The sequence below is a fragment of the Haemaphysalis longicornis genome, unplaced genomic scaffold (genome assembly GCF_048455015.1).
Source record: "Haemaphysalis longicornis isolate Haplotype H1 unplaced genomic scaffold, Haemaphysalis longicornis Haplotype H1 scaffold_9, whole genome shotgun sequence".
NCBI lineage: Eukaryota > Metazoa > Arthropoda > Arachnida > Ixodida > Ixodidae > Haemaphysalis > Haemaphysalis longicornis.
This window is the reverse complement of record NW_027526460.1, coordinates 171,637,489-171,659,673: the sequence shown is the minus strand read 5'-3', so window position 1 is coordinate 171,659,673 and position 22,185 is coordinate 171,637,489. Positions and strand designations below refer to the sequence as shown.

Sequence of the window (22,185 nt, the reverse complement as noted above, 5' to 3'; positions counted from 1 at the left end):
GATGGCCTTTGCGGACATTTGCCGAATGAATGCATCCCTTCGCTTTCCCGCTCACCTCTCATGTTCCTCTTGCTTCGCGCTCCTCCAAAGGTGAACACGCTAAAGGTTTGCTCATCATCATCATCACCACCACCCCCAGCCTATCTACGCCCACTGTAGGGCAAAGGCCTCTCCCATTAATCTCCAATTACCCCTGGTCCTGTGCTAATTGCTACCAATTCATCCCCGCAAACTTCCTGATCCCATCTGCCCATCTAACTTTCTGCCGCCCTCTGCCACGCTTGCCTTCTCTAGGGATCCACTCTTTTACCCTTAATGACAAACGGTTTTCTTGCAGTCGCATTACATGCCCTGCCCACGTCCATTTCTTCTTCTTAATTTCTGTTAATAAGTCCTTAACACGCGTTTGTTCCCTGAACCACTCCACTCTCTTGTCCCTTAATTTTACACCCATCATCTTCCACTCCATTGCCGGCTGAGTCGTTCTCAATTTAAGTGGAACTCTTAATGAGCCTCCAATTTTCTGCCCCGTAGGTGAGTACCGGTAAGATGCAGCTGTCATACACTTTCTTCTTCAGGGACAATGGTAGGCTGCCATATGAGAATTTCTGCCGTATGCAGTCCACTCTATTCTTATCCTTCTAATTATCTCTGCCTCATGGTTAGGATCCGGGGTCACAACTTGGTCTAAGTAGATATATTCCCTTACCACTTTCACTGCCTCGCCACCTATCTCAAACCGCTCTGCCGTCCCGAGGCTACTGATCATTACTTTGGTTTTCTGCATATTAATTTTAAGGCCCACGGTTCTACTATGTTTGTACAGTGCGGAAAGCATGCTTTGCGATTCGTCGCCCGAGTTACTTAGCAAGGTTACCCGAGTTACTCAGCAAATCTGAGGTTACTGCGGTATACTCAATTAACCCTTACTCCCACATTTTCCTAATCCAACGTTCTGAATACTTCTTGTAAACATGCTGTAATAACATTGGGGAGATTATGTCTCCTTGTCCGACGCCCTTCCTTATAGGTATCTTACTGCTTTCCTTATGGAAGATGATGGTGGCTGTGGACCCATTGTAGATATCCTCTAGTATTCTTACATAATGCTCATCTACCCCCTGGTTCCGCAATGCCTTAATGACTGCTGAGGTTTCGACCGAGTCAAATGCTTTCTCACAATCTATGAAGATTATATACATGTGTTCAGTATACTCCGTGCACTTCTCTATCAACTGACTGATCATGTGAATATGGTCCATTGTTGAATAGCGTTTACGGAACCCTGCTTGTTCTTTAGGTTGACTGAAATGTAAGGTTGCAGAAATTCTGTTAGCGATTACCTTGGTACCTTGTAGACTACTGACAGACAGCTGATCGGCCTGTAATTTTTCAAGTACTTAATGTCACCTTGCTCATGGATTAGGGTGATGTTCGCGTTCTTCCAAGATTCCGGTACACTTGCGGTCATTAGGCATTGCGTATACAGGTTTGCCAGTTTTTCAAGTACAATTTCTCCACCATTCTTCAAGAGTTCAGCTGTTATCTGATCCTCACCAGCTGCTTTTCCCCCTTTCATTTCTTTCAAAGCCTTCCTTACTTCTTCGGTCGTTACTGGTGGGATGTCTATCTCCTCTGAACTGCTTTCCCGTTCGGCATTATCCTGGATGTTCCGGCTACTGTACAGATCCCTATAGAACTCCTCGGCTACTTGACTATTTTATCCCGATTTGTGATGACATTGCCTTGGTTGTCTTTAAGTGCATACATCTGACTACATCTTTAATATGGACATGCCCTTATTTTGACCGGGACCCGCCGCGGTGGCTCAGTGGCTAGGGCATTGCGCTGCTGAGCACGAGGTCCCGGGTTCGATTCCCGGCAGCGGCGGCCGCATTTCTGATGGAGGCGGAAAGCAAAAACACCCGTGTGTTTGAGATTTTGGCGCACGTTAAAGATTCCCAGGTGGTCAAAATTAATCCCGAGCCCTCCACAACGGCGCGCCTCATCGCCGGCGTTCCGTCGGCGCGTTAAACCCTACAATCAATCAATTTTGCCCGGGGTCGAGATCTACTGCTCGATTTCCACGCCCTCCCGAATAATCTACAAAAAAAATTTACAGAGTTCGAAAGAATCGCACATTTCTTTAGAAAATGGCCTCTTTAAGGTGGTTTTATGCGTGAAAGACGACCCCCTCTGCAGTGTGTCCTCTTGAAGAACTCTAGGTGAATGTGCGCGAATTTGACAGCGTTATAGCGGCCCTCAGTATACTTTAAGGCAATGGGCAAAAACTGTACAATAGTTATTGGACTCTTCAGTGTGTTTTCAAGAAATTGAGTGCAGTTTACAAGAACTGAAAGTGATTTTTCAATGACCCAAATGCTCTTTCATTCTTCCCTTCCCCACACCAGGGCCTTTTTATTATTAAAGCCTATCAATCAATCAACTGAAACTTTTGCACCTGCTTCTGCGATACATGACAAGCCCTATATCCGCACACTATTTGCTCGTCACGTGTTCATTATATGTGTTGTAGGAAGATGCGCCCCGGTAATACACACGAAGAGGACAAGGACATGTCAACAACGGAGCGCATGCTGCATCAGCTGGCTGCAACGTTCCAAAGATTTCCGTCCGCCTGTGGGAACAGGGCGTGCCACGACATGCTCTGGGGAAGCGTTCGGCGAGTTGGCGGACATTGAGCACAGCGACTGCACGAAGGACGTCCCGCCAATTCTCGTCTTTTGCGCAGCTGCCGTGCGCACAGGGCGTTTCCACGGCATCCCAGCGAACAGGCAGCCGTCTACTGTGGCGCCGATTTAGATTGGCAGGCTGCAGGCTGGGGCTCGCCTAACTGAAAAGCGACCCCACGCACACACGATGCGCCGGCATTCAGAAGTGCAAAGCCGAAAACAAATCGATCTGTGGGCGCCGCTAGGCTGCGCAGCATCGTAGACGGGCGCGACTAACATTCGGCCACTCACCTCGGTAGGAAGGTGGCATATCGAAGGCTGCGCGAGTTGGGCTTTGGAATGATGTGCGCGCGAGCCGCCTCTCTCCCCTTGTCGTCACTTCCTCCTCGAATAGGGTTAGACCACTTAGACAAAGATCACTTGGTCCTTAGCCAGATCACGTCTTCACTTCCTTTCTTTGCACTTTCATGGGCTCCAAGACTTTCGGAGTCTTTCGGTGAGCAACCTTGAGGCTAATAATGTTCAGCACCAAAAGTCGCATGCGAAGAGATTTTTGCTTTACTTGGAGTAAACATATGTTTGTAAATTGTCACCCCTTGTCACATGCGGGCTAACAATCCACATTTCTGTTACAGTTTTCATCGATTTGCCGGTTATTTTCTTTGCCTGCAAATTACCCGCCCCCCCTCACCTCCACCTTCTCCCGATTCGCCGCCCGGCCCCAGCCGTGGCGGTCGGCTTCATGCAACTCGGCCCTCCGCTTCGAAATGTTCTGCCCTGCTCTAAACTATTGTATGTCGCGCGCAGTCTTTTTATCACCGCATTGATTTATTTCTTCACAGTCGAACCCTTGCTAAAGGATATACTACCACTATTAAATTAACTCTGAACCTCCCCGCCCTCGAAGTCCGCAGCAAAGTTTCTAGACTGCCTTTTACATAAAATATTCTATAATTTCCTTTAGTCCTATAGAATATAGTCCTACTCCCGTCTGCCCGTTCATCGCGTCGCCTCTTTAACTCGTTAAGTATACAGCGCCTACGTGGGTCAACCAACGCTTTTAACAAATCTTTTACCTACAGCCACAGAAGATTGGAATAAACTGTCCGAAACCATTGTCAACGAACGTGGCCTCTTAGTATTCAAGCAGTTAATCGCATATAGTTACAGTTGCTGTTAGGTTCTTGCTTTTTTCTTTTCATTGTTACAGTTCCTTCATGTATATATGTATTTGCACATGTTGATGCCATCTCATTATGAACCTGCCTGTGCCATCGACCATCACCCAACGTGGAATTTTGTACTTGCCCTTCCCTAATGTAATACCTCGCAAGCGGCCCTTAAGGGTACCATAAATGACGATGATTTCCTTTTACCCTTCCATTTCCACGCACCTGTTTTCGCTCACTGATGGGTATTCACCAGTAAACTTTGACCTACATAGCGCACCACTGGAGAAGGGTGGCGCTGTTGATGGCAGAGTTACACGGAGGTATCTAGCCGTAAAATGCCGCGTGAAATATTTAGTTATACCCCTGTCAAACGTGCCTATTTAAGTGCACTTCCGCCGAGTGCACTCGGGCTTCCCAAGGCTGCGCGCTGCTAAATGACGAGATAAAGTGCCCTTGGCCGTGATGTCAGTGACGATAGCCTGCGTAAATATTAAGCAAAATTACTTGAAATTCTCCCTCTTTATCACGTGAGGAATAATGTAAACATTTCGTTGTGTTTGCATTGTTTAAAATCGCAATCGGCGCCTTGCACAAGACCACAAAAACAGAGTCGGGACTGCGACTGAACACCGGCGCTGATATCTTCACTGTTATTCACTGCGCAGTGAATGACAGCAGCATTATTGTTTGGAAGAAATTATCTGAAAGCGTTGAATACAACGGAAATATGCTGAAGCAGGAACACAATTACAGGGCCACAAGAAACCACCTACGAGAACGCCGCAGAGAACGGCTGCCATGGAGCAAAACACCCACCAGGCGGCGCTGGCACGTTGTTGAGAGAGCGGTTATTTTCTTATTTTTCGTCGCTGCTTCAATTTTTGTAAAAGTAAATAAGCAATATATCTATAATTAACTTTTAACGTTACTTATTATCATCTACACGCTCGCGGTTTTAGGTTAATTTTTCCGATTTTTCGGACTCCTGTTTACGAGATTACTCACTCGGCGAGGAGGAGGACAAACATTTTATTGAGCCTTTAAAGGCCCCTTAGGGGGACGTGGTGACCGGCGTACCGGTGACCGCAGTAGCCCTCGTCATGACCACCCGTTGGGTAGACAGGTCGGGGAGCTGGCCCGGGTAAAGTGTGTTTGGGTACCACACTCAGCTTAAAGTGCGTTCCTTGTGAAGTGTCATTCGCGTTTGTCGTTTAGCTGCTCCCGAATGACATTTTAGCCGAGTGCACTCCGTGTAAGTGCACTTAAATAGGCACGTTTGACAGGGGTAGTTTTTCCGTTTTTCCGCAGGGGTAGTTTTTCAGTTGGCCAGTTTTTCCGACCACCCATTTTCCGCAGCTGCGTCGGGCAGGGATTGAACAGGACTTGAAAGCAGTATTGGGCTAGTTGGCGATTCATCTTAACAGAAACAAAGACTTAGGCTGAGGCACACAGGACGAGCGCTGTTACAGGGAGCACGCCTGCACAGCTCTGGAGTCTGAACACAAGGCTCAGAGAAGACAGTAACAACGTTCACAAAAGTGTGAGAGGGCACATAGGCATACACTGCCGAGAATGCAAGGGCACCACCGAGAAATGCACCACAAAATTTGACGAATGCCAGGTCATTCAGTATCATTGTGACCAGTTGACAAGGGAAATTGTGGAGGCTCCGGAAATCGGTAGGCTAGGCGAAGGTTGTGTCAGCGCTCCTTCCATAGCCCTGTCCACAAAGGAACTTGAGTATCTACACGTGCGAAACGGAGCAACCTAGCTTTCCATCTCAATGTACACACACGTACTGAGTGCGGGCGGGCTGATGACGATACGTCTGTATGCCGATGATTGCGTACTGTATAACTGCATTATTACTTCTCAAGACCAGTTAATGCTCAACGTATTCTCGTTATTTTGCGATGGGAGTGTCACGTGGCAAATGCCCATACATTACAAGAAAACTGTAGCTATGACTTTCTCAAATAAAAAACAGCCTCTCAGTTTCAGTTATAACTACAGTGGCTGCACCCTAGCACATGCGAGCGAATTCAAGTGCCTCGGTGTCACCTTTTCACCTGACCTTAAATGGGGCAAACATGTTGATCAGATAAGCTCTCAAGCTCTAAGGAAACTTGGGTACTTAAAGCGTAGATTGAAAAACTCGACTAAAGATTGCAAGTTAACTCCTACAAGACTTTAGTGAGACCGATGCTCGAGTACGCCTCAGTGGTTTGGTCGCCTCATCTTGAACAAGATAAAAACAGGTTAGAATCTGTGCAGAAAAAGGCTACACGGTTTATTTTTAATCGTTACGATGGAGACTTCTCACCGTCTTCACATGCACACTTGTTGTTGCTTCCTTCCCTAGAACACCGCCGTACGCCTGAGAGTTACCTTGTTGCACAACATTGTACACAAAACAACCCACGTTCACTCGCCCTTATCTTTCGCTGATGTACAAGTCCGCACAACACGTAGTACAGATGGTTCGAACCTTGTACCCTTCAGGTCTCGTTTGGATTGTTTCAAATTTTCTTTTTTTCAGCGCGTCGTGGAACTGTGGAACAAGCTTGGTGGTGCTTTGCGTAGACTGAACACTGTAGAGTTCGGGTAGAATTTATGTGTTAGCCACAAAATTTGTGTGCACTATTGTTTGCTTCTGTGTTATTGTGGTATTTTTCTGTACCCGCTCCTGCAATGTCCCAGGCATGGGACAGCAGTATTTGTAAATAAATAAATATATAAATAATCATATTGGCGTCTGTTCTGAATGTCATGTTTCCGGCACATTCGATATAGATTACCTATCGTGTAGAATGTTTCATCGTAGGTGTGTGCATGCATGTGTATAGATAAGGCTTTTTTCTGTAATAAAAGTTCACTTTGAAGTAACCGAGCTTGTCCTGTATGCCTCAGCTTAAGTCTGGTTCTGTTGCGCTGTATTGTTAAGGACTTGAAAAACCACCGCCATCGTAGATCGAATGAAACTTCTCCCCCGTAAGGTATTACACAAGGTTATTTCTGGCAGGGCATTTGAATAAGAAAAAAATTAATTAACAGAACATTCGCTAAAATAAAGTTCCCTCGGCATGCACGGAGGCACGCGTTTATGTGAAGAGATGTTGTAACTTATCGTATAACTGTGAATTTAGTTTGCAACTATTCTAGCTCGCGGAAGCTTGGTTACATTGAAAGACGGAAATCTCGACGCTGCAATGTCGATTGATTGATTGTAGGGTTTAACGCGCCAACGCAATGCGGGCAATAAGGTGCGCCGTAATGGAGGGCTCCGGATGAATTTTGACCACCTGGGGACCTTTAACGTGCGTCGAAATCTCGTACACACGAGCGTTTTCATTTTTCGAGGCTGCAATGTTCTGGCGTGCAAGCGAAAGTACGGTAGCGAGGTTTGATGAAACGCACACGCAAAGAGGAAAGGCGAATACGAGAACAGCCGCTGCAGCGGCGCCGTAAATGTGTTCACTCGGTCGGCGCCTGCTTTGCTGCTGCAGGCGGAAAGAAGTATGCCCGCCCGAGCTAAATTTCTCGTCCACGATCCGCTCAACACTGCATGCAGCGCACCGCACATCCGAGGCACGCGGGATAGCTAGAAAATCAAATGCAGACCTTTGTTCGCGAAGGCAAGAGAGAAAACAGAAATTCTGTCCCTTTGTTGCGACGGCTACACGTTTGTCCCACACACACGCTGCTGCCGCGCAGACCTCTATTATCTGCCCCGCCTATCGATCGTCGTGCACGGCCAAAATGTCGCGACTTTTCCGTGTTTTCTTCTGCTGCCCGCCGTTCTACTGTGCGCTGCTGCGCTCGTGTCCCGCACTCGTTGCGCATATCTTTGCGGCGACGGCATACGAGGAGCTCCCTCGGGCGCCTGTTTTAATTGCTCGCGCAGCTAGGCCGGGGCGCCATGCCAAAGCTGCACTGCATCGCATTCGGCGCCCTTGCACCTCTGCTTTTCATGCGTGAAAATAGCCTGGTTTCAGGTTGACTCCGCGCAACCTGCGTCCACCGAGAAACCAGTCGCGTGACAAACAGCGAGTTCACAGGGGCCTTCCTTCGTGTGTGTGGACGCCGTCGAAACCTCGTGGAGCGCAGTCTCGGAGGGCTGCACGTGGCCCTAAAAATACCAGCTTCGTCTTGACAGTGGCACTCTATTCTCGTTCGCCGCTCGAGAGACCGCAGAAGCGCAGGCAGGGCGCGGAAATGCGTCTCGGAGGCGGAAGCATTACGGGAGAAATGACGATCAGCCCCGACGTCTCGGCGACACGCCCAGTCGAAAGCCTTCCTTTTTTTTTTTTCCCCCGCAGTTTACGCACAATTACTGACTAATTTACTGCAAGTGAATAAAAGCGGGCTACGCCAGAAAAGGTTGCCCCACAGAAAAAAGGTTGCAGAGACCCTTCAAATACTTCACCAAACGCACTTAAGAATTGGACCGTGCGAATTACGCTCTTCAGAGTCGCTCGCGCACACGCTCGCGTACGCTATTCTAAACTAGTTGTTACATTGGACAACCACGGGGAGTGCGCCCTGGAGGTCAGTGGGAAGACTTGTGGTTCGATTTATTTTGCCTGAAATGTGCGTCTAGCGACCAGGGCTGCTCGGGAGCACTGGCGACGGCCTGATCGGGCTCACCTGGTTCAGTGTCCCCGGCTGCTCCTTCTCCGCGGTGGCAGCTGCGCAAGCCGCCGATGGCCGCGGCTCGGGCCTGCGGCTTCTGCTGCGCAGTGACTCCGACGGCGTATCCGAGGCTGCTACGGGCTGCGCTGGCTTGCTCTCGCGGAGTTACTCGCACGTTGCAGAATCGCAGGCCGGCACGCACACGAGCACGCACGCACACAGGGTCCTTTGCTAAAAAGTGGCACGCGCCGCTCACACGGACTGCTCTCCGCTGCGCCGCTGCGATGGCTTTGGCGTTCGCCGGCGCGCTCCGCTGCTCCGAGCGACGACGGCCACGCAGGAGAGGAGGCGACACTGCGGCGGCGGCGGAGAGAGAGTCCGCAGCGGCGCGTGCGGCGTCGGGGCGAAGCTTGCACACGCATAAAACAGCGGCCACTTACACTTCGCGCTGGTCAGTACCGAAGACAAAGCGGCTGGTGCACCCTCCCTCGCTTAGGTAGTGCGCCCGTTCTCTGAAACTGAAGCGGCATTACGCGGAACACATTCAGGCAGCTACACGCGGTAAAAATTTGGAGCGCCAGTGCCGTCATAGGCGTAGAGTTTTCATTTTCCCTGAGGGGGCAGGGACACGTTGAGCCCAAACTACTACTACTACTACTATGTATATTTTATTGGCGCAAGGGCGTCTGAGGCCAAAGAGCGCCAAGACAATGTTTGTTTTGTCACATTTGTTAAAATGCCATGGCGATGATTGTTATGTACTTGATAAAAATAGTGTATATATGGGTGTAACGGGCCCTTATTCTAAGAAGCGAAGATGAATAAGATGAGAGGTAACAGTGACAATGTTTATGTGTGTGCTGGGAGCGCCATAACATAACAAGGATGGCGGTGACGTCCCTGGCACGTTATGAAAACGCTCAGAACCACCCTCACTATTTGCATTGGGTGGCCCTGATGTCACACATGGTATGAGATGAGTGCTAAAAATCTAATGTCAGCGAGATAGGCTAAAAGGCGTTCACTTCTAATCGGGGGTTGATCAGATAAAAACAAGGATGGGTGTAAGGGTATCGTGTAGGTGTATAGTTCTGGGAAGTGTCGTTTCCTTGCGTCATGGTATGCCAAGCATTCAATCAATACATGGAGGACTGTAAGTCTTCGTCCGCATTTCTCACAAGATGGTGCTCGGGTTCCGTTTAAAAGATATGAGTGTGTAGCGTGTGTGTGACCTATTCTTAAAGGGGCCCTGAAAGGCGTTTCGAGCACACTAAATTGACTAGCGCAATCGTTAGATTGGGTCGTCAACATCATCTGTGCCAAGTATTACTCTTTTACGCGCAGCGGAAAGCTCACACTTTTGTTGCAAAGTTTGTCGCTTTTTTCTCACCCTTTCCTTCGTGTTTTTGGACGCCGCCATCTTCACATGTCTACATCATCGATTCCCAGATGTTCGTCATGAGCTAGGCATCCTGCTATTGGACGGCTTTTTCACGCACTTCCGGCAAAGAGATGAGTCGTCTGCTCAGCGTCGGCTCGCCGGCTGATCTGCCAGCGGAGTGCCGGAGTGCTTGGACATTTTACGACAAACGAAACAAGTGTAAACAAACGCTTAACCGTTTGTATTGAATGCAACAGGGCCATAACACGACATGAATATTCTCTTACTTGACTACGTTCCATAAAAAAGCGTTGAAGCCCCGTGGCACTTCTTTCTTGCAATCGCAGAGAACGCCCTGAGCCGAATGCCCAGGTTTGACGCATACATTTTATTCAACTTCCAAACAATCCAGAGATGCGTTTCGAACGAACACAACGTCACAACATGCGTTGCAAGTCCGAACCGCGATTGGCAGACGATGGGTTGCCTCCTCCTGCCCCTCGTAAATTCGGCACTCACCTCGCGCGCGGTTTGCAGGGACGAACAGCAAGTCACTTAACTCTGGCGCACAAGCCGAGATGGCTTTTAGCCACGCACACTGCACATACCCCATGCGAGGTTGAGTCGTACGCCGCTTGAGAAAGATAATCCAGACCATGGGAAGCACTATCCACCCGCAGAAGCACAACGTCGCATTTCATGATTTCATCGCGAAACAAAGGCGTCCACAACACACACACCATCGCCTCCTGTAATGCCAAACGCATCTCGCACTTCCAAATGGGAGTGAGTAGTATGCCTGCAGTGCCCATATGCCGCGAGGTGGAGCCCCAAGCTGAACCGGGATCACGCAACCGTAACTGACTTCTAGAGCGGTTTGTGCCTTGTTGCCAGGGCAACCGATGTTTGATATTGTCAAAGAAATGGTGCTCGCTCCAGCGCTAGAAAGCTCAGAGCTGCGGCGGAGCATGTTTTGCCAACGTTGCCGCTCTCCCCCACGCGTCGCCCCAAGCTGAACTGGCGTTTTGTGCACGGGTTCTGTATCGGTTTAAAATGTCTTTTTCACATGCCGCCGGCAGGAATTACCACCGCCACAAAATAAGACCCGGCACCAGCGGGGCCACATCTGATACGGCGCTTTTTGGATAAACAGTGCGCTGTGCATCCAAGGGAGCGAGCGCAGGATCCTCCCCGTGCGGCTGCGAGTTCGCCGCCGATAAAAAGTCGCGTGCCGCCGATAGCAAAGTTCTGCAGCAACGTACACCGCGAAAGGGCAAGGCCAGGCCGCCGCACACATGGGGCCAGATTTTTCCTTCGCTTTTCCAACCTTGAGCAGAGTGCGGGATTCATGGTGTCAACAAAGCTTGCCCGTAGCAGACGGCTGTGTGAGCAGCGCAATAGCGGAAGTACGTCACCGCCGAGGAGCGCAGAATCATGGGAGGGAAGGCTCGCTCGCCGTCAACAGCGGAGAGTAAGTTCAAAGGAGGAGGAAACGCGGCGCGACGATAATGCGCGGTTTTTGATTTACGATTTCTCAGCTAATACTCATCGGTTAAACAAAATTCTTGCGGGAGGAGATTGCTAATACATTGCTTTGTTTGGTTACATGTACATCCACGCATCGGCGGAAGGTATTTCAGGACCCCTTTAATCTGCATATTGATATTTCTGTGAACCTGTTCCTTTTCTCTGTGTTGTATTTCCCTATGTGTGGTTTTATAATGTGCAGTTTGTTTTCGATTTGTGTGTCCCACTGTACCTGCCAGCGCCTCCGAAGCATACTCCGAACTAGTGGTTTCATGTCTAGGTAGGGCACATGTGGGATATCTACAACACTGCGGAGAGCCGCCACAGCAGCATTCTGGTCAGCAATTTCATTGCCCGAAATTCCGCTGTGCCCAGGTACCCAGCACACTACTACAGTCAATTTTAGAGCGTAAGCAGACATTATGGATTTGATAAGACGGTTTAAAATAATGTTTCTCGTTGGTTTTCCTGAATGGAGAGCTAATACTACACTCAGGGAGTCTGTAAAAATAATGGAACTGTGTATTCTGGTATCTGTAATGTGTTCCACAGTGGTTAAAATGCCGTGTGCCTCAGCTGTACAAATACTGGTATTTTTGTTCATTGTCTTTGTGATAGCAAAATTTGGGCCATGTGCAGCGCATGACACAGAATGGGCGGACTTGGAGGCATCTGTGTAAAACGTTGTGTAGGGATATTTGTGTCGTAGATGTAGGAAGTGCTGCAAGATGAGTTCTCTTGGTGCAGTTCTTTTGTTAATGGCTCTAAAAGATAAATCACAAGAAATCGGGGAGATTTCCCAGGGAGCAACAAGGTCTGTGATCGAAGTTTTGTAAGTCTCGCTAAAAGAAACCCCAAGCTCTTCAGCGTGCACTTTCACTCTCAACGAAAAAGGCATAGATATAGAGGGCCGACTGAAAAACGAGTGCATGGCAGAGGTGTCATTGACAATAAACGAAGAAGGGCGATTTTTTATGGATGTTGCCTTCATGGCATACAGTAGATCTGTGTATAAGCGCTGGTCTTCCAGGCACCACTGGTCACATTCCGCATATAGGCTTTGTGCAGGACTCGTTCGGAAGGCTCCTGACGAAAGGCGAAGCCCAAGGTGCAGAACAGGGTCAAGCATTTTTAAAGCGGTTTTTGAAGCTGACCCGTATACTAAGCTCCCATAGTCCAACCGCGACTTCACTAAACTGTTGTAGAGACGCACCAGGCACATCTTATCTGTGCCGTAGGAGTGGTCGGATAGGACTTTTAGGATATTCATTGCCTTTATACATTTTATTTTGAGTAGCTTTATATGTAGAATAAATGACAGCTTTTCATCTAGCACAATCCCTAAAAACTTGTGTTCCTTCTTCACAGGCACAGCCACTCCACTGAGCTGGACGGTGGGCTCAAGGTGAATACCACGCCTCTTGGAAAATAAGACACATGTGCTCTTTTGAGGATTTAGCTTAAAGCCATTTTCGTCCCCATTTTACAAGCCTGTTTGTGGCAAGTTGTAACTGCCGTTCACAGATAGGTTACAGGACCGGAAACTGATATGAACATCATCCACGTAAATGGAGTAAAAAATGGTACGGGGCAGAGCTTTTCCAAGTTTGTTCATCTTAGCTATAAAAAGTGTGCAACTAAGTACTCCACCCTGAGGAACGCCATTTTCTTGCATATACAGCACGGTTACTGCAGCCCAGACCCTCACTCTGAATGTTCGTTCAGACAAATAGCTTTCAAGGGCATTAAGCATATTCCCACAAATTCCAAAAGATTTCAGGTCTCGCAGGATGCCGTAGCGCCAGGCAGTGTCATATGCTTTTTCTAGATCAAAAAATATGGACATACAAAACTGTTTGTTAACAAAGGCATTTTTCACATAGGATTCAAAAGCGACAAGTTGGTCTGTTGTTGATCTGCCCGACCGAAAACCTGCCTGGCAGCTGTCCAGAATACCATTGTATTCCAGGAAGTATAGTAACCTTCTGTTGATCATTTTTTCGAACAGCTTGCACAAGCAGCTGGTCAGGGCAATTGGACGATAACTTGAAAGACAGGATGCATCCTTTCCCTCTTTCAGCAGTGGCACAACAATAGCCTGTTTCCATGCCTTAGGAAAGTGCCCAGCACGCCATATTCTGTTAAATAAAAACAGGAGAGTATTGATTGTGTCTGTATGAAGGTGTTTGATCCTGCCGTACGTAATGTTATCTGCACCTGGCGCCGAAGGCTTGCAACCAGCCAACGCAGTCATGAGCTCGTGAAGGGAAAAGGGACAGTTATAGGAGTCGTTTGATTGCTTGTGGTCACGTATGGACTTCCGCTCAGCTGACTTTTTGTAGTGTATAAATGTGCTTGTGTAATGTGAAGAGCTTGAGACGTGTTCGAAGTGTTGTGCCAACGCGTTTGCCTGGTCCTCTAGGGTGCCACCAGTGGTGTCAACAAGGGATAAGCCATGTGTGCTTTGTCCATTTAGTTTTCTTATCCTGTTCCAAACCTTTCTTGTATCGGTGAAAGAATTTATTGAAGTTAAGAAGGACCTCCAGCTATTGTTTTTGGCCTGACGGCGAATGCGCCTTCCCATGGCTTTGGTGCGCTTGAACGCTACAAGGTTGTCCGCAGTGGGGTACCTGCGAAGAATGCCCCACGCCTTGTTCTGTGGCTGGCGTGCTTGTCGACACTCTTTTCCACCAGGGCCGCCTTAGGTTACCTGTGTTACCAGAAGTCTGGGGAATAAAGTTCTCTGCAGCGTCAAGGATATGTGCCGTGACAAGGCTACAAGCTTCATCAATACCCAAGTGTTCTATGGAATTGTATGTGAGTTGCGATTTCTGCTTAAATTTCTCCCAGTCTGCAGCGGTTTCTTTAAACCTTTTAGTTGAGGTGGGAGTGTAAGGGTCTCTGTCTAGGCATCTCAAGAATACTGAGAAATGGTCACTTCCAAGCCGGATTTTCTCCACCTGCCACTCAACGAGTGGAAAAAGAACAGCAGAACCGATTGCTAAGTCTATGTGTGAGTACATGTTGTGTGTAATGTTATAATATGTGGGCTGTTTTTTGTTGAACAAACACGCACCAGATGATACTAGGAAATGTTCAATCAAGCGGCCGCGAGCGTCAGTTCGCCCAGAACCCCAGAGTTTGTTGTGTGCATTGAGGTCTCAACTAAGATAAATGATTCAGGAAGCTCATTTACCAACGACTCAAATCCTGAGGTAGACAATTGATGATCCGGGGGAATGTATAAGGAACATATTGTAATCAGCCGACCAAAAATGATCACGCGGACAGCAACTGCCTCAAGGCTGGTGAGTAGTCTAATGGACTGGGATGGAATGGATTTTCGCGTCACAATGGCAACCCCACCAGATGAATGAGCAAAGGCATCTCTATCTTTCCTGAAGACAGTGTATTGTTTAAGAAAGTTACTTTGCTTGGTATTCAGGTGTGTCTCTTGAAGGCAAACAATACTGGATTGATGTTTATAAAGGAGTTCATACACATCATCCAAGTTTTTTATGAGACCCCTACAGTTCCATTGAACTATGTTTTCAACAGCTATTATGGATTAAAGATAATAAAGATGTAGTTGAGAAGTTGCCTATTTTGATTCATGTCAGTGAGTCTTGTTTAGGGCCTGTTGTACGATGAGGTGGTTTTTTCCCACGGCCAAAAGTGCTGCGGCGCTCATTTTGCGCCTGCTGGGCAGGTTGAGATGCCGAGGTGTCCATGTCCTCGTCTGACAAATCAGGCGGCACCGACATGGTGTCCATCCGCCATCCACCTCGCGGATTGGTTCCAGAGGTGGCCGCCGGCTTCTTGGTTGGAACCTACGGTGCGGGAAGGGAAGGAGTACGTGTGGGGCCACCTGCGTTCATGCTCTCAATGCCCTCGGGTGTCGTGCGGGCCAGTGGAGCTGGACTGGAAGAGGCCGGACCAGTCCCAACAGCGCCCGTCACCACATTCTCCACGGGCTCCGCAGACGTAGTGGCGGGGTGCTCGGCTGTGGACGGCAGCCCAGCAGGAGGAGGAACCACCAGGGCCTCTGCTGTAGAGGCAGGAGCTGGTGGTTGCTCGGAGGGGGTTAACGACAGCGACACATCAGCTAAGCTGCATTGTGTCGCAGTACTAACCAAACGTCGCCCCAACCCCCGGCGAGGGGCGTCTGCATAGGATGCAGCCGAAAACATCTTGTGCTTTTGGCGTGCTTCAGGGAAACTGATATTTTCGGTTACTTTGATCTGAATGATCTCTTTTTCTTTCTTGAAAGATGGGCAAGATCGTGAGTATGCAGCGCGTGAACCACTGCAGTTCGGGCATTTCATGATTGTGTTTTTGCAGTCATCAGAAGAGTGATCATTCTCGCCACATTTCGCACAGGTGAGCTTGCCACGGCAAGCTAGAGTTCCATGACCGTAGTGTTGACATTTAAAGCATCGCCTCGGGTTTGGAATGTAGGCACGTACACGACAGCTAAGGAAAGCTGCCTTCACTGTCTCTGGCAGGGTAGAGCTAGCAAAAGTTAGGATGATGTGTCGGGTCTTGATCTCTGCTCCATCTCTTCTCATAATAATTCTACGGACACCAACAACACCTTGGTCATGCAGTCCCTCAAGGAGATCATCATCTGTCTCATGGAGGAGTTCTTTGTCAGAGATAACACCTTGGACAGTGTTTAGCGTGCGGTGTGGCGTAACTGTGACAGTCAAGTTGGCAATTTTTTCTTGCTTCAGGAGGTTCTCACTTTGGTTTTTTCGCATAACTTCAACAAGAAGGTCTCGAGAGGGCATATTTTTGGCATTGTAGTCTTTTCCAGCAATGTTTTCAATACACTTGGCAATCAAGAAGACTGACAGGTCGGTGATAGGTTTTTCGTCGGTCGAATGTACAACAAGGTATTTGCTGAAAGCTGCCTGAGGTGGTTGGGTGCGGAGTGCTTCGGTGCGACCCCTTTTAGGAGGTCGATCAGGGTGTTTTGCGGGAGCTGAGAAGATAGCCATGGGAAATGGAATCAATTCGGTGGCAAGGCCAGTCGCCCACCACCGAGCCCAACAAGGGAACGTGGCTTTCAAGCGCACGTTAACTGTACCTCGCCACTATAACCCTATGCTCGGGGTCTAGGGTGAAGCCTTCGCACAGGGTTAACCCTCGCCGCCTCGAGAAAAAACGGAGAAATAAGGAACAGAGAAGATGACAGGACAGGGTTAGGAAAGACGATAGGAAAGCAAAAGAATGAAGAAGAGGACAGGAAAAGGCGACTGGCTGATTCCCCCCAGGTCGGGTCAGACTGGGGGCACCGTCTACGGGAAGCGGGGGACGAAGTGGTGTGTTGCCTCTGCCAGGGGGCCATGAAGATCCAAAACAACCCTGGCTTTGGCTCAACCACCAGGATGCCCTTTTCCCCGGACACGGCAAAGCCACGCACAGCCGGGACGTGGGTGGGTCCAACCCACATGTGCTCGGGTCCGTGGTGTTGCAAGACACCAAATGCCTACGACAGTAGGCACCCCTGCGGAGCTCGGGACCGTGGTGGCGCTACTCACCAAAACACCTTGAGTACACAAGGTGCCCCCTGCGGGGGAGCCCGAAATCGGATTTACCACGTATATATATATATATGCAATATGCATATATATATATATATATATATATATATATATATAACACAGAAATAAGGGTTGGCAGTCGAGAAAACCTCGGAAAGCAAAGGGGAGGATGTGGTAGATCATTGAAACAGATTAAGAATTTGGAAAGAAAGAAAGAAAGTGAAGAAAAAATGCCCGCCAGGTGGGATCCGAACCCACGACCTCCAGAATACCGGTCTGGTGCGATAACCACTACGCTACCGGCGGGGCGATTTTCCCATTCACTTTCTGGGGTATTTATGTTAGGTATGTTTGTTTCCTGTGCTTGGGGGTGGTAGCCAGCGCCATTCGGACTAATCGGGGTGAAGGGGACCTTTTTTTTAACCCCCGGGTCGTGACTCGAGTGTCTACGACATGTCCAGAGTGGTCGACCAGCTTTGAACCCTCTTAAGCTCCCTTTGGCAACAAGACTGCCAGAACAGAGGCCCTCGCTATGCATGTAGCGAATCAGAATAGGAAATGAGGGGCTCGTTGAAAATAACACAGAAATAAGGGTTGGCAGTCGAGAAAACCTCGGAAAGCAAAGGGGAGGATGTGGTAGATCATTGAAACAGATTAAGAATTTGGAAAGAAAGAAAGAAAGTGAAGAAAAAATGCCCGCCAGGTGGGATCCGAACCCACGACCTCCAGAATACCGGTCTGGTGCGATAACCACTACGCTACCGGCGGGGCGATTTTCCCATTCACTTTCTGGGGTATTTATGTTAGGTATGTTTGTTTCCTGTGCTTGGGGGTGGTAGCCAGCGCCATTCGGACTAATCGGGGTGAAGGGGACCTTTTTTTTAACCCCCGGGTCGTGACTCGAGTGTCTACGACATGTCCAGAGTGGTCGACCAGCTTTGAACCCTCTTAAGCTCCCTTTGGCAACAAGACTGCCAGAACAGAGGCCCTCGCTATGCATGTAGCGAATCAGAATAGGAAATGAGGGGCTCGTTGAAAATAACACAGAAATAAGGGTTGGCAGTCGAGAAAACCTCGGAAAGCAAAGGGGAGGATGTGGTAGATCATTGAAACAGATTAAGAATTTGGAAAGAAAGAAAGAAAGTGAAGAAAAAATGCCCGCCAGGTGGGATCCGAACCCACGACCTCCAGAATACCGGTCTGGTGCGATAACCACTACGCTACCGGCGGGGCGATTTTCCCATTCACTTTCTGGGGTATTTATGTTAGGTATGTTTGTTTCCTGTGCTTGGGGGTGGTAGCCAGCGCCATTCGGACTAATCGGGGTGAAGGGGACCTTTTTTTTAACCCCCGGGTCGTGACTCGAGTGTCTACGACATGTCCAGAGTGGTCGACCAGCTTTGAACCCCACTCTGGACATGTCGTAGACACTCGAGTCACGACCCGGGGGTTAAAAAAAAGGTCCCCTTCACCCCGATTAGTCCGAATGGCGCTGGCTACCACCCCCAAGCACAGGAAACAAACATACCTAACATAAATACCCCAGAAAGTGAATGGGAAAATCGCCCCGCCGGTAGCGTAGTGGTTATCGCACCAGACCGGTATTCTGGAGGTCGTGGGTTCGGATCCCACCTGGCGGGCATTTTTTCTTCACTTTCTTTCTTTCTTTCCAAATTCTTAATCTGTTTCAATGATCTACCACATCCTCCCCTTTGCTTTCCGAGGTTTTCTCGACTGCCAACCCTTATTTCTGTGTTATTTTCAACGAGCCCCTCATTTCCTATTCTGATTCGCTACATGCATAGCGAGGGCCTCTGTTCTGGCAGTCTTGTTGCCAAAGGGAGCTTAAGAGGGTTCAAAGCTGGTCGACCACTCTGGACATGTCGTAGACACTCGAGTCACGACCCGGGGGTTAAAAAAAAGGTCCCCTTCACCCCGATTAGTCCGAATGGCGCTGGCTACCACCCCCAAGCACAGGAAACAAACATACCTAACATAAATACCCCAGAAAGTGAATGGGAAAATCGCCCCGCCGGTAGCGTAGTGGTTATCGCACCAGACCGGTATTCTGGAGGTCGTGGGTTCGGATCCCACCTGGCGGGCATTTTTTCTTCACTTTCTTTCTTTCTTTCCAAATTCTTAATCTGTTTCAATGATCTACCACATCCTCCCCTTTGCTTTCCGAGGTTTTCTCGACTGCCAACCCTTATTTCTGTGTTATTTTCAACGAGCCCCTCATTTCCTATTCTGATTCGCTACATGCATAGCGAGGGCCTCTGTTCTGGCAGTCTTGTTGCCAAAGGGAGCTTAAGAGGGTTCAAAGCTGGTCGACCACTCTGGACATGTCGTAGACACTCGAGTCACGACCCGGGGGTTAAAAAAAAGGTCCCCTTCACCCCGATTAGTCCGAATGGCGCTGGCTACCACCCCCAAGCACAGGAAACAAACATACCTAACATAAATACCCCAGAAAGTGAATGGGAAAATCGCCCCGCCGGTAGCGTAGTGGTTATCGCACCAGACCGGTATTCTGGAGGTCGTGGGTTCGGATCCCACCTGGCGGGCATTTTTTCTTCACTTTCTTTCTTTCTTTCCAAATTCTTAATCTGTTTCAATGATCTACCACATCCTCCCCTTTGCTTTCCGAGGTTTTCTCGACTGCCAACCCTTATTTCTGTGTTATTTTCAACGAGCCCCTCATTTCCTATTCTGATTCGCTACATGCATAGCGAGGGCCTCTGTTCTGGCAGTCTTGTTGCCAAAGGGAGCTTAAGAGGGTTCAAAGCTGGTCGACCACTCTGGACATGTCGTAGACACTCGAGTCACGACCCGGGGGTTAAAAAAAAGGTCCCCTTCACCCCGATTAGTCCGAATGGCGCTGGCTACCACCCCCAAGCACAGGAAACAAACATACCTAACATAAATACCCCAGAAAGTGAATGGGAAAATCGCCCCGCCGGTAGCGTAGTGGTTATCGCACCAGACCGGTATTCTGGAGGTCGTGGGTTCGGATCCCACCTGGCGGGCATTTTTTCTTCACTTTCTTTCTTTCTTTCCAAATTCTTAATCTGTTTCAATGATCTACCACATCCTCCCCTTTGCTTTCCGAGGTTTTCTCGACTGCCAACCCTTATTTCTGTGTTATTTTCAACGAGCCCCTCATTTCCTATTCTGATTCGCTACATATATATATATATATATATATATATATATATATATATATATATGACAGAAATAAGAATTAGCAGTCAAGACAACCTCGGAAAGCAAAGGGGAGGATGTAGTACGTCAAGATAAAGAATCTGGAAAATAAGAAAGTGGAGAAAAAATGCCCGCCAGGTGGGATCAGAACCCACGACCTCCAGAATACCGGTCTGGTGCGATAACCACTACGCTACCGGCGGGGCTACTTTAGCCTCCACTTTCTGGGGTATGTATGTTCATGTATTTTTGTTTCCTGCGCTTGGGGGTGGTAGCCAGCGCCACTCGGACTACTCGGGGTGAAGGGGAGCGTCTACGACATGTCGAGAGTGGTCAACTAGCGTTGAACCCTCGTAAGCTTCCTATGGCACCAAGACTGCCAGAACAGAGGCCCTCGCTATGCATGTAGCGAATCAGAATGGGAAATGAGGGGCTCGTTGAGAATAAGACAGAAATAAGAGTTGGCAGTCAAGAAAACCTACCAGACCATACCAGACCAGAATGACCTACCACATCCTCCCCTTTGCTTTCCGAGGTTTTCTTGACTGCCAACTCTTATTTCTGTCTTATTCTCAACGAGCCCCTCATTTCCCCTTCTGATTCGCTAAATGCATACCGAGGGCCTCTGTTCTGGCAGTCTTGGTGCCATAGGAAGCATACGAGGGTTCAACGCTAGTTGACCACTCTCGACATGTCGTAGACGCTCCCCTTCACCCCGAGTAGTCCGAGTGGCGCTGGCTACGACCCCCAAGCACAGGAAACAAAAATACCTTAACATAAATACCCCAGAAAGTGGAGCGGAAAATCGCCTCGCCGGTAGCGTAGTGGTTATCGCACCAGACCTGTATTCTGGAGGTCGTGGGTTCGGATCCCACCTGGCGGGCATTTTTTCTCCACTTTCTTTCTTTCTTTCCAAATTCTTCGTCTGTTTCGATGACCTACCACATCCTCCCCTTTGCTTTCTGAGGTTTTCTTGACTGCCAACTCTTATTTCTGTCTTATGCTCAACGAGCCCCTCATTTCCCATTCTGATTCGGATCCCACCCGGCGAGCATTTTTTCACCAATTTCTTTCTGACTCAAAAAATTCTTCATCTGTGTCTATGACCCACCACGACCTCCCCTTTGCTTTCCGAGGTTTTCTTGAGTGCCAACCCTTATTTTCTGTCTTATTTCACCGAGCCCCTCATTTCCCATTGTCTGATTCGCTATATATATTTATATATATATATATATATATATATATATATATATATATATATATATATATATATATATATATATATATATATATATATATATATATATATATATATATATATATATCTATCTATATACCGAACCCACGCCTTTCGATTCGGTCCCCCTCTGGGTGCGTGTTTTTCTTTCTTTCTCACGTAAATTAATAAAAAAAATATAATGTAACATCACTAACGGTAAAAAAACAGTCTAACCATTCCCCTATGCCTTCTTTGGTGTTGTAGACTGCCGGCATTTCTTTCTGTATTTCCTAACGAGCCCCTCATTTACAAACCATATTATAATGGGATATATATATATATATATATATATATATATATATATATATATATATATATATATATATATATATATACATACATAACATTTGCAGAGTCGAAGCTCGCAAGCCTGAACGAAAAGGCTCTCGATGGCAGAGAAGCCTGCGAACCTTCTCAATGGTAAAAAGGAACAAAAAAACTCCCACCTCCCCTTGCGGGAACCCCTTTGTAGATGCGACGCATAGGGGTTTCACGTTGCAGCGTTGGACAGCGGAGGAACGGCGCTAGAACGATGGAGCGGACCGGTGCAGGCACCGCGTTTTATAGCGCGCATAACGGTGAGGGGACGCGCCGGCGCCAGTGCGCCTTCCGCGGCTATGACGCAACACAATCCAACACAATCCACTTTAATCCAATCCAAATCCAATCCAATCCAAGCCAAGCCAATCCAATCCAATCCAAGCCAAGCCAAGCCAATCCAATCCAATCCAATGCCCCTCGCGAGAGTGTTCGC

At 48.3% G+C, this 22,185-nt stretch overlaps 1 protein-coding gene across 4 annotated transcripts in view; it reads right to left on the bottom strand.

Annotated features, from left to right (window-relative positions):
- Positions 1 to 8,648, bottom strand: part of LOC144151392 (uncharacterized) — a 458,541-nt gene extending 449,893 nt beyond the window's left edge. Inside the window, exon 1 of one of the 4 annotated variants that reach the window (XM_077682433.1) lies at positions 8,513 to 8,648. The gene's annotated coding sequence lies outside the window, so the exon portion shown is untranslated. The remainder of the gene's footprint in view (positions 1 to 8,512) is intronic. The other 3 variants (XM_077682432.1, XM_077682435.1, XM_077682434.1) reach the window with 3 other exon arrangements.
- Between the last annotated feature and the right edge of the window lie 13,537 nt (positions 8,649 to 22,185).